Below are 13,110 nucleotides of genomic sequence, written 5' to 3'. Positions count from 1 at the left end.
ACCCCACCCATATGTGTCATGTTGCCTATCACTAATGCCACCCCACCCATATGTGTCATGTTGTATATCACTACTGCCTCACCCACCCATTGGTCAGTGTATCTGACAATATTGACACCCCCACCCATAGTGTGGATGATACGTCACATATCCATCAAACATCAACCACAGGTATGTCAGCCAAATACATTTCCCCACAACATCATGCCAACAGTGTGTAGTACCTGACAAATACCCCCAACAGTGAATTTGATTTACGACACGACACACAATGTAACTGCCATCACAATTTTGACCAACACCAGAGTGTGGGTTGCACAAGTCAAGCTTCGCAATAGCACTGGGCCAATGTGTTCGAAACCCCCATCAGTGTGTACATCCTTTGTAAAATGTGTGGACACAAAGTGCAGCATTGTGGCAAAGGGTCTAAATCCCCCATCCGAGCAGTGACCTCAAGGTAAGTGTCATCATGGAAATAGCAGCACATGCCAAACAGTATGTATGATTCCTGGTCATGTCAGCGCAACACTTGTCCAGTCAACCATCATTTACCACCCAATGTAGGCACTGATGACATACGCCTGGGTACGGAAGTGCCCCTTAAGTCACCTGCACATACACAAAACATATATCTAGCAAGTTGCACAGAGGACACAGTTCACTTTACATCAATGCTGCCCACACCTGCATGTACAGTGGAGATGGGCCAACAGTCAGGGAGAGTGACAAATTGTACAATGTGAAGCACATCATATGGGCATGGGTGCAAGCCACAGATGTGGCCATGCCAATGAAATGTTAACATCCCTGTGCTAAATTAGTTAATCATGGCACACCCATGTCAGCGGCAAAGGATGACATGGATACCAACCTGAACAGTAAACATATCTCATGGGCCACATGGAGTACATCACATCAACACCTCAGTATCAGACATTTTTAAATCCTGCATCATCACAGCAAGGTCAGGGTAAACAACATCAACATAATGTACAGCAAAATGAAATGCACAAGGATAAAAAAAATGCTTTATTCAGCAAATTCAAAACTGAAAGGGAAAATCCATAACAAAATGAAGTCCAATGTGCTCTCAAAATACAAAGTCCAATGAGGGTGTGAGTGACAACTGTCACCCGTTACTTGCCTGCACTACTAAGGACTGGGTAAATCCACTCTGAGGGGCATACATGGGGCAGGCCAGGCACTGCAGGGATAGGATCAGGACTCATCAGAAGGAGGCTGTGAAGGGGTGGTGGGTGCAGGAGAGTCAGTGGCAACTGCAATGGAGGTGTCTGACATGGTTTGTGCCGTCACAACTGTGGCGCACAACTCTGATGGGGTGGGTGCTTGAACCACTGCAGTGGGCAGGTCAGGTCTAGTGGACATGGTCCCCACTGCAGTGCCCATGTCAGACTGGGTGGTCGTGGACTCCACTGCAGTGCCTAACCCCATGGAAATGGAAAGGGGTACAGGTGACGTTGTCAGCAAAGCTGGGGGGGGGGGGGGGCGGTCCCACACTATTTGCACTTACAGACAGACTGGTGGTGGTGTCAGTGGAAGAGCAAGTGGGAGTTGGGGCGGGCCTAAGCATTTTGGGGATGAAGTATCTGTTTGTGGGGGAACCTGGGACATGGAGTGGCGGGGGAACCTGTGTTGTGCTGACCTGGGGTATGGAGTAAGGAGACTGTGCAGTGGAGCTGGGGGTTGGGGGTATGGGGTGACTTGCGGGTGGGGGCTTCAGTATGCCTGCGCCTGGGGGAGGGTGTCCGGGTGTGAGGGGCACTCTTCTCTGTGTGTGGCAACTTCCTCTTCCCCCTGTAGTCTTGGTCTGCTGGATCAGAGGGGAAGAGGCCTAGGTCACACAGGAAGAGCTTCATAGAAAATGGGGTTGCAGGTGAGGCAAGGGAAGGGCTCTTGGAGGGAGAGGGATCGGAGGACTGCAGAGTTGTTATGGATGCCTGTGTGTGTGTTTGCGACCCATCCCCTGTCGGTGTGGTTTTCAGTCCCCTGACTTGCTTACATGCATGTTTTGACTTTTGTTTGAGTGATTGTATGCTGTCTGTGTCTGTGTGTTTGGGTGACTGTGCTGGTGTGTGTGTGCTGGGGACAGGTAGGGTGGTAGGAGTTGTTGATGGGGCAGAGGCTGAAGGGGTGAGGTACTGTTGGAGGAGGGATACTGCTGCCATCAGGGAGGAGGCCATGGACTGATTGGTTTTCTGTAGGGCAGACATGCCCGATGAGATGCCCTCCTTGAACAACACCAGTTGTGTCAACAGACTGGTGTGTGCATGGAGGACACTCATCATTGATGTCTGCCCTACATGGATCTGTTTAAGCAAGTCCACAGACTCTACACTCAGGGCAGCAGGGGACACAGGGGCAGGGGGCACAGGGCCTGGCAGGAAGGAGACATGCTCCTGAACACAGGAGTTGCCACAGACCTCTGGGATGGGAGCCGAGTGGAGGAAGGTGGTGGTGGTGGCGGGAACAGCCCCAATATCTGTGGTTTGCTGGCTGCTGACACCCACCCCCACAAGGGAGTCATCCTCCGAGCTGCTCTGGTCCTCAGCTGAGGTGGATCTTGCTGAGGACTCCTCTGTGTGGCTTCCCTCACCCTCCGTGCCACTTGGTCCCTCCGACTCCTCAGTCGCAGGCCCAGGCTGGCTCTGTGTCTCCTCCAGTTCTGTGGCGCTGTCTCCTGTGCCCGTGCATGTATCTGCATATACGTAGGAAAACAAGGCCCACATTAGTCACCTGCACTGACTACATCCTCAGCTGATATTTGCTCAAAATGCCCACACAGATATAGATAGGGCAATAGCCAGTCTGAACATCAACCATGGCACCCATATCCCTCGTGGACCTGTACCCATATGTCTGTTGTATGCTCGCTGATAATACCCTAAAGTGCACACATGCACCACATAGAGAGTTGTTGTACATGCAAATGACCATGTAGAAGTTCATTACTTTAAACATACATCACATCACATGCCAATCACTCAGTACAGGTGTAAGGATGAATGTATGCCCAGAGTCACATTTCACAATCTTGGGATGCCTAGCAGCACCACACACAATGATGTCCTCACGTCCTGAAAGTCAATGACACAATTGAGTGCATGGAGCACCTCTGACCCCAATGCAGGATCCCTCTTCTCAAGTCAATGCCCTGGCACAGACATGCATGGTAAGTCAGTCTCCACTGCCACATGTCATGGGGCAATGCATCCGGACAACATCAGTCTGCACTGTGTCACATTCATAGGTTATGCCCATACCAAACTCTGCAGCTTACAAGTGCACTTGCCCATCCCCTGCCACACACTGTTGTCGGACTATGATTAACCAACATCAATAAAACCTGACATATGAGTGACTGCAAAAATAACCACCTGAACATGAGCACCTCACAGTCTGCTGCTAATGACACACAGATGCGTGAAAGTCACTGTTGCATAAAGGATTGTGCACAGTCAACTGACCACACCCTTACATATATTGCACAGGTATCATCCCCATTGTCACAACTCAGATGTCCTGCTGACACTAAAATTTTTGGCACACCAGTTGTCACAAAAAGGAAGCCACACCACAATGACATTGTGTCAGACACCTGATGGCACATTTCAGGAAGCACAATCAGTAGGTCCATACACGTGTGAGTACAGAGTCTCCCAATGCCGTGGAGTGGGCGTGACTGACCAGGTAAACCTTTAACTGTGTATTGGCCTGGACAGTAGGCAAGTGTCTGGGCTAGTGTGACATACTTCCTATGCATACTCATGAGGATACTACATGGACTCACCTGCTGCATGGGTATGTTTTAAAATCCCCACACACATGTTGTGAGCCAGACCAGCAATTGGAACACATATGAAAGGCACACACAACACATGTCAGAGACCAGGCATAGTGCAAAAAATAGACCCACTCACGAAGCACACATCAGAGTCCCAGTAACATATGCTGTGCAGGACCCTCAGCATAGCTGATTGAAGGGACACAGTGCCCAAGTGAAAAAAGTCACAGACTGTAGGGGCCACAACTGTGGATCAGATGAGGAGTGTGACTTACACAATTGAGGGACTTGAGTCCAGAACTCCAAGACCAACGTAATGGTGAAGTATGACCAGACCAAATGACTGCAAATACAATGTCAGACATGTTCACATATCAGGCATGGACTTACCTCCTCCTTGCTGCTGTCTGGCCTTCAGTTGCCCATCCAGGTCCGGGAAGACCACCACCAGAATCCAGAGCATGTAGGGGTCAGGGTCCGGTGTCCGCCCCTACGGCGAGGAGGCGACAGCTTCAGTTGGACCCTTGCGATCCTCCAGGTCCAGCCACGTAGGTCCTGCCACCTCTTCTGGCAGTTGGGGATCCGGCGCTTGTAGACCCCAAAACATCTTACTGCCCGGGCGATGGTCAGCCAGACCTCTTGCTTCTGGTGGGCATCAACCTGTGAGAATGACAAAGCGAAGAGAACATTAGCACACATGCCACATAATTGTGCTGCATACAGTTTAAAATACATGTAGTCATCAAAAAGCTAATTGAGGTACACAGGTAGCGCACACATAGAAATGTGCATTTGTGCTGCAGGTCTGACATGGTAACATTGCCTAGGAATTAAAGGCTAGCACTGCTGCACTGCTGCACTACTGCAGCAGGACACCTGTTCTTCACTTGTACCCACATACATTGGTTGCTGCAAGTACTCAGTGCATATGCCTCCCACTGCTGTGCACACTTTTATTACTGCTAGTCATACAACGTACAGGAAAGGCAGTGGACTGCACATTCACCTGCTCCCCTGGTTTCCCATACAACTTGCTGTACTCTGGGAGGAGTCCGTCCAGCTGGCCTGGTTCTCCTCTGTGAATGCTGGGTCCCTCTCCAGGGCAAGTGCCATTGCAGGATCCGGAGAAAGTATAGACAGCAGCAGTGGAATCAGATATGTGGTCATGTAGCATGTAGTGCAGACACGTGAGCTCCCTGGGTGTCTGCAAGCCTTAAAACAGTGCTGCAGAAGCAGATTCTGTGTTATTGCCACTTCCTGATAGGCCCAACATGGTTGCCTTCTATGAATCTGTCCAATCCATGGAAAAGTAAGTCTCCTACACGTCTTCTGCATTGTTCAAAACTTTTACCTTCAGGACACCCTAGGATTGCAACATTGTTGTAGGCATCCAACTGAATTTCCAGCGCACGACTCGGATGATTTTTGAATTTGCGTCCGTCTCCATGACAGCCCATTGCCAATGATTGCGCACGGCTCGGTACACTGACTATACGACGCATATTTTTTTAAACCACACCCATCCGTCCCAATATGATTCTATGGGATATGCCTGAGCACGTCTCGGTCCATTCCTGTACTACGCGTCCGCTTAGAAGTCACCCGTGTCGGTTCAGAGTACAATCCATGGCTAAGGTTTGCGCATGGCTCGGTCCACAACTGCACGACACGTCTCTGTAGAAGTCACCCATGTCTGGTCACATTGCACACATGTCATACATGCATGGACTGAGCCGTGCGCATGCATAGCACATTGTCGTCAATGTGACCTGATGCGGGTGACTGTAATGAATACGCATCGTGCAGTCAATGGACAAGGTGTGCGCACTACTCTGTCCATGCATGTATGGCATGTCTGCATACTAGTCCCCCACGTCGGGCCACCTTGGTGTGACTTGCATACGGATTCCACACAGATTTCATTGCCATGGCCACACCTTCAACACCACAGCATGTCCACATAGCTACCAAGGTTGCAGATTGCTGTGTGTGACATTTTCAGAAATTCAGTGTAATTATGATTGACATGGGCATGAGTCATGGACACAGTACCAGTTTGGAGATGTGTATGACCTGTCACATATACCATGAGTACAGGTTTGCATGTTAAGTACATCACGGCAAGACCCATGGACACATTCATGATGTACACCCACAGTCTGTGTGCATGTTGTGTCTGTGATGTTTGTGACTCCATGTGCCCAATGGTAGCCAGTGTCCACCACGTACTTTGTGCATCAACATTTATGCTGTCTGAGTGTGGCTCAGGGACGTCCATGTATGGCCTGTAGGGACCACAGGGGCCACTACCTGTGGGACTCAGGATTGGTTGTGGGATGTCCATGATACGTCATGTAATACTGGTGCACATGTGGCAATACAGGGACCATAGCTATCTCCCTGACATGGAGTTGTGATGCCTGTGAAACATCAGTCCTCACATGTCACTGTGTTGTCTGTTTTGACCGTGACAGCAGTACATAGGTACTGTGCCACAGCCCAATGAATTGCCATTGCACTCCATGGAAATCACGTACACAGGTCTCATTGGTATGTGAGATGATGGGCATGTAGGTGACATATGTGTCCATGACCTCAGTTCATTGTGTATTGCTATGATGTATCATGTTATTTTTTTCAAGGTGAATGCCACATGGGTAGATGAATGTATAATCTTACTTTACCCATCTCTGTACTGCAGGGCACCAGCTGTCCATAGTCCTTTCCCAGACCTTGAGACCATGGTGGAACGTGACAGCATCCAACATTACCGCTTCACCAGGAGACTGATTGATGAGTTGGCGGAGCAGTTGGTGCCACATCTGCTACCTGGCCGGACATACCCAACAGCACTGACACCAAAGGTGAAGGTGATGGCAGCCCTGCACTTCTTTGTGTGGAATTTTAGTATGCGAACTGAACATCATCTGCGCCATCTTGTCATCCATGTACAATATGCACGGCAGTTATTTTAGGTACCATAGTCTCCCTGTTCACGATCGATCGCCAGCGCGCTCCCCTGACCCTGCGAGCATCCCCTGCACACCCTGGCTGCCCCCGCTCTCACATGCACAAGTCATAAACCCTCTCCTTCCGCATGACTCTGTCCTTGGGAGTCACACCCGCGCCTGACCAACACTCCCTTTCCTTTCATGAATACCCCTCTTTTGATAAACTCTTCCTCTGCGCTCGATTGTCTATGCAGACCATTCTTTTCATGAATACCCCTCCTTTGATGACCCCTTCCTCTGAGTCCGGTTGTCTGCACGGGTCCCAGGCCATCACCTAGCCGGGGGATACAGTTTATTGCCCCCCCTATTGTATGGAGTCGCTCCTCTTCAAAGGAGCTACTATTGATCATGGCCTCCCCACTCCCTGGGATACGATCAGGCGCACACATCCTAAGAGTCGGCGGAACACTCAGCTGCGTGATAGCCCCCTCCTATTGTATGTGGGGTGAGGACCTCTATTGTAGATATGTGTGGGGGTGGGTCTGAAACGGGGATTCCGGGGATGTCTTTTCATACTTCAAAGAGTCTTTTCTGCAATAAAGAATGCTCACATGTCATAAACCACGGTATAAAAGGCCAAGCCTCAGAGAGGCTGTTAGAGCACCTCGAAACAATACCTTGTTGTCTGATCTGATGTGTTCTGCTCCGTCGGAATAAAACTTCTGTTTCCTGCCTTCCAGTCTCCAGCGCCTGCCTCTTTGTTTGGTAACTAGAATGGTATAGAGGCGGTTAACGCCGGGCAACTTTATAAAAGGCCATCAGCCCTACCTTTTTCTACATTTGACACCTGTACCTTTCAACACACAGTGGCTAGTGTTGGTGGTATGTCACAAACTATGTTCAGCCGTGTGATTCGTGATGTCTTGGAGGGGATGTTGCATTTCCTTGACTCATACACCAGGTTTCCTAGCCTTGGTGAACTCACTGACATAAAGGATTCTTTTTATAGACTGGGGAGAATGCCAAACGTCATTGATCATATTGATGGTACACATGTGGCACTGATACCATCACAGGCACATGAGCAGGCCTACCGCAACAGGAAATATTTCCACTCCATCAATGCTCTGGTGGTATGTCTGGCGGACATAGTGATCACACATGTGTGTGTACGTTTTCCCGGTTCTGCGCACAATGCCTACGTCATGAGGAGGAGTCGCATTGCATTGATGATGTCACCGATGGCAAACCAGCGTGCCTGGCTTGTTGGTGTGTACTGTTTTCCATTGTGTGTTTGGCAATGTTGTATCCCACCCTCTTACAAGACTCAACTAATGTGCTATTCTTTGTATGTAAGTGACTCTGGATTCCCCAACATGCTGTGGTTGCTGGCACCCCTCAGGAACCCTGTAACAGGAGCCAAGATGTGCTACCATGAGGCACATGGTTGAACCAGGAGAGTGATTGAGCGAACCTTTGGTCTCCTGAAAAGCCGCTTCCGATCCCTGGACAAGACCGGAGGTACCCTCCCATATTAGCCTGCAAAGGTGTGCAAGATCATCATAGTATGCTGCATGCTACACAACATGGCAGTGTGGAAGGAGGTGCCTCTCATACAGGATGACAATGACCAACATCCCCCACCCGTGGAGGATCTAGGCCTAGGCCACGAGACCAGTGATGATGATGATGATGAGGGTGATGTCCGCACACAGCTCATCAACAACTTCTACAGCTGATTGTGAGTTCCCAGGGTTGTTATGTCAATGTCTTGTGTGGGTGCTGCTCAGTTGCTGTTTGGCTTTGTCCGTGTGGTACTTGACTAGATGCTTGTAGTGATTTGTCCTGTCTGATGGTCTGTGGTCCACAATGTTGTCCACATGCCAATTTGTTACTGTGTAAGTTTCTTCTGACATGTTTTGTGCATGTTCATTGCATTTCCATCCATTTCTGTTGTGCTTCTGACTGTGTCTTATGTCTGTCCTTCCAAAGGTAGTTTGGCTGGTGCTTGGTCAACTCTGACACCCAACAACTAGAATCCAATACCAGTGTGGAACTTCTAGTATCATCATGTGATGTGACACACAACCCTGAAGCTCCAATCAACAAGACTTGGTGACCGTGTGCCCACTGTCAGGTGGACTTACCTTGCTTCTGTTGTATAATAAACTTGTTGCTGGTGTGTGATTGACCTGTGCTTCACTTGTTAAGTGTGTTGTCTATCTTCACACATCTGACTGGCCTTTAGTTACCTCACCTGTGGGCTTGTTAGCACTGACCGTGGATAAGTGTGGTGTCTGTGCATTCCACTGTATTTCTGGTAGACATCTTTGTAGGCAATGTGTCACATGTCCATGGTGAGTATATGTAGTGGGGCCCTATTGGTGTGCCTCCCTCATATGTGTCACATCAAAATGAGTCACATAACGGTAATGACATTGCTGTAGTAGTTTGCATGCACTGTGTAATTCGGCATCTCATGAGCTCCATGACACTTACCAAGTTTTAATCACAACATAGGCAGGTATATTGTAATAGTGAGTTTATTGACATACATGTGTGGAGATAGCGCTGTACATGCAGTTTAATATCCAAAGTTCACAGATGAGTTAAAAGTCTTGGTAGATGAAATGTCCAGAGTGAAGTTCACATTCATCTCCTACATTGGAACAACATGGACCCTCCATGTCATGTTGGGGAGTTGTGCCGTGCAACAAGGTGGACGCTTTGCACACCAAGGCCAATATCCAAAACAAGTTCTGGGTTCCTGGGGGATGTTTGCACGGACAACTGTGGCTCACTTGTCCTTCGAACGACCCCTCTTCTTCTTCTAGGGGGGATCCACAAGTGCAGGCGTCGGCGGTGCATCAGACTCTCCACCAGATTCATCCTCCCTCCCTGTGGCATTTGAAGTTGTTGCAGCAACAGATGTTGTGGGCACACAGGGAGGTGTGGACATATTTCTGCTGATCTGGCGGAGACAAGTCAAGGTGTCGCTATGCACCGCAGTAAATTTGTCCCACTTGGCCTCCATGCGTGCATGGTGGCCAGCCTGCTCCTGTTGCATGTCCTTGAGGATCCCCACTACCTGGCTGAATCCTCCGGTGCTATCCTGGTACGCATCTATGATGCGTAGCAGTTGTGGGTCATCATGCAGGCCAGGCCCCTTTGCAGGTCGTGAGCTCTGCCTAACACCCCTCCCACCACCCCTAGCCACACGGGCAAGACCTGCGGTGGCACTCACAGGTGACCCTGGGACACCTTGGGTGTTGCTACTGGTGTTATTGTCCATTGCTTCCTGGGTGGCCGGTGTCCCTGTACGGTTTGGATTTGGTGTCCTAGGTCTGTATGTGTTGGCAGGGGTGCTCAGTCTGTTGCCAGTTGTTGTTGGCGTGGGTGCAGGGAGTGCAGATGTTAGTGCTGCTGGGGCTGCATGATGACTCACACCAGAGGTGCTAGGTTGTTGGTCGTCATCCGAAGAGGACAGAGCCAGATCCACACCAGAGAGCTCTTCCTCCACCAATGTCTGGACCAGGGACTCCTCTTCACTTGCTGATGTGTCCCCACGAGCACCTGTGTTTGGAAGAGTAAGACATTGTCAGTTATGTTACTACAGGCATTGGATGTTCACATTTGTATTTAGCAACAAGAAGGGAGAAAGAGGTACAGATCGATTCAGCTTGCAATGGGTAGTAATGAAGGGAGGGAAATGGATCACTCGTCCTGTGCAACCAGGATATTTACGTATTTTCATTCCTTCCTAAATGCCATGATATAAGTACACAGGAATGGGGCGGTACATCTTGGTTCACCGCTTCAGTGTACTGTAGCTGCAGTTCCATTGGGTCACCATTTGTGAAAAAAGGCTGTGCCTCCACCTGGAGGTGGACTGGCTGCTTCCACAAGCGTGTCTAGAGAAGAAAAAGGCTTTAGGATCACATGGGGCTGCAACATGTTGTTCAACAGTGAACAACCCTGGTAATGTTGGAATATAAAATCATATAATCATGATTGTCCCACTATGTACCATATAACCGCATATACGTATTCATGATCGGGAATAAAGCAATATTGTATGATAGCCTAATGATAGGTTATAAAGGTTCGTTTTGACCTATTACTGTAGTTAGGACTACTTTGTTTCATCTCCCTTCATTTATCTATAAAGTCTTAGACGTTACATGGTATAACTCAGGATACGAGAACAGGTTAAGTTGCTTAGTCTACTTCACTTCCCATTCGAACATGGCTCAGGGTAACCCAAGGTCACACTTGCTCTTGTAGGATGCATACATTCTAGCAGGGTCTGTTTCTGTATTCCACGGGTCCAAGATAGACAAGAAGGGCACCTCACTGACCTACCCTCGGAATAGCTTTTAGCCTAGCTATTGACAAATGTGTAAGAACCTTAAATGGGTATTCCTGTAGACTAAAGGACGACTGGTGTACTTCCTTTTTGGGTGTTAACCAGAATATGTAAAACGTATATATATTTTGTGTTATGTGTATTTCGTTAGTCTCCTCTGCGCACCTTTATGGGTCATGTAGACCGAGGCTCCCCTGTCAGGGCTTGTATTTTGATTCAATAAACAATTCGACCTTCTCCATTGCCGACTGCCTTGTTATTCTTTGATTATAGATATACTAATTGATATCCTTGGACTATTGGTAAGTATAGTCCGGCCTTTAGAAATGTGGTTCCTTCAGTTGGCGACTCCGCCGGGACTCCGCGTTAGGGTCGTCCCCTCCTGTAATCAGGAGCGGAAGGGACAGGGAGGAGTTCTGGCCGAGTGGGTGGACAAGACGTATTTATTTAAAGACCCTGTTAGTGGAGAGTCCGCCCTCTAACCCAGTATCCCTCCCGGCTGCCGGAGACCCTACGCTGGAGTCCTACGGGCTTAACCCGAGAGAAACACAGACTGTGTCGGTCTGTCTTGAAATTGGCAGTGGAGAAGTCGGGATCGACCTGAGTGCACCAGGTGAGTGAATCTTCTAATTAAGATTGGAAACAGACACTTGAAGGAAGTGTCCATTTGGAAATTGTAAACTGTTTGTTTGATGGTGGCCGGTGAAGCGGACCACCAGAGAATCAGGAAAAGGGTCTGGCGTTGCGGTGCAGGGGCTGTACGGGCGGACACCTTCTGGGATTTGTATTGACTTTGTGAAATTGCACTTGGTACCTTGCGAAGCACGGGGTGTTTGCTCGGCCAAACTCACTCAGGAGAAGCCCTGGGAGCAGCTGGGTAAGCTAGGGTTCTGGAGCCTTGTGCCCCGAAATCCGGCCCAACCAGAATACGACCAGGGGATATCTAAGAAGCGAGTTTGTGGTCTTCCTACCAAGAGGTTTAATTGTGGTTGTTGGAATTCTTTGGAATTTGATGCCCCGAACAGGAGTCGACGGGCTCCGTTTGTATTAAAAGACATGTCATTTGTGTTTGATTTTGTATAAGAGCTCATTTCTGAAATCCTGACGCTATCTTTGCGGCATCTAGTATGAGAACAAAACAGGAAGAGTATTAGAGAGTGAATGGTGAAGAGGGCGCACCCGTATCAAAGAAGCGATTGACAAATTCGTAACATTTGTAATATTATCGTTAATATGCCTTCTTTTAGTAAACTATGTTTTGGGTGCTGCTGTCGGAGAGCTGCACGGCTGGAAGAAAGACAGCCTGCCCCTCCCGAAGGAAGCCCCAGTTTTGATATGTATGTTAAACATGGTCTTACTCCAATTTTATTTAATACATTATGGAATAAGTACACAAGAGATAATGCCGAATTGCAATGGCCCCTTACAGGGTCGTTTAATGAAAACAAAATAACGTATTTGCGAAATAAAATGTTTATGAAGAAAAGTCGCCAGTCTATGTTTGACTCCTTGAACCTATGGTTGAAGGAGGCTAAACGACGGCGAATAAGGGAAGAGAAATTGGGAAGGATTAAAGCTGGACAGACCATAACTCAAAAGGCTGTAGCTTATGATAGGGGAAAATTGGAGGAGAATATTGCTCAAATGGATAGACAGTTCCGTTTAGAAACAGACAAAAGTTATGTAACTCGATCCGATACGGGAGATGAATTAGAAGGGTTGTTAGAAGCTCGTCCGCCTCCTCCTTATGCCCCACAGGGTTTATACCCAGCCGTGCCATTGGTTCACGAAGCGCCTGCACCTGCGCCAGTGCCTGCACCTCCGCCGGCGCCCCCACTACCACCAGCACCTCCCATACGAAATCTTGTAGGAGCAATGGCTACGGCCCCATTAGACGGGTCTGTACGGGATGCGCTGCTTCCCCCTCCTTCGCTCCGACCCTCTACTTCACCCCTGGTTACATTACAACCGGATTCGGTTGTACCGTCTAT

This window comes from Lissotriton vulgaris, chromosome 8 (assembly GCF_964263255.1).
Source record: "Lissotriton vulgaris chromosome 8, aLisVul1.2, whole genome shotgun sequence".
NCBI classification, from domain to species: Eukaryota; Metazoa; Chordata; class Amphibia; order Caudata; family Salamandridae; genus Lissotriton; species Lissotriton vulgaris.
This window is presented reverse-complemented; position numbering follows the sequence as displayed.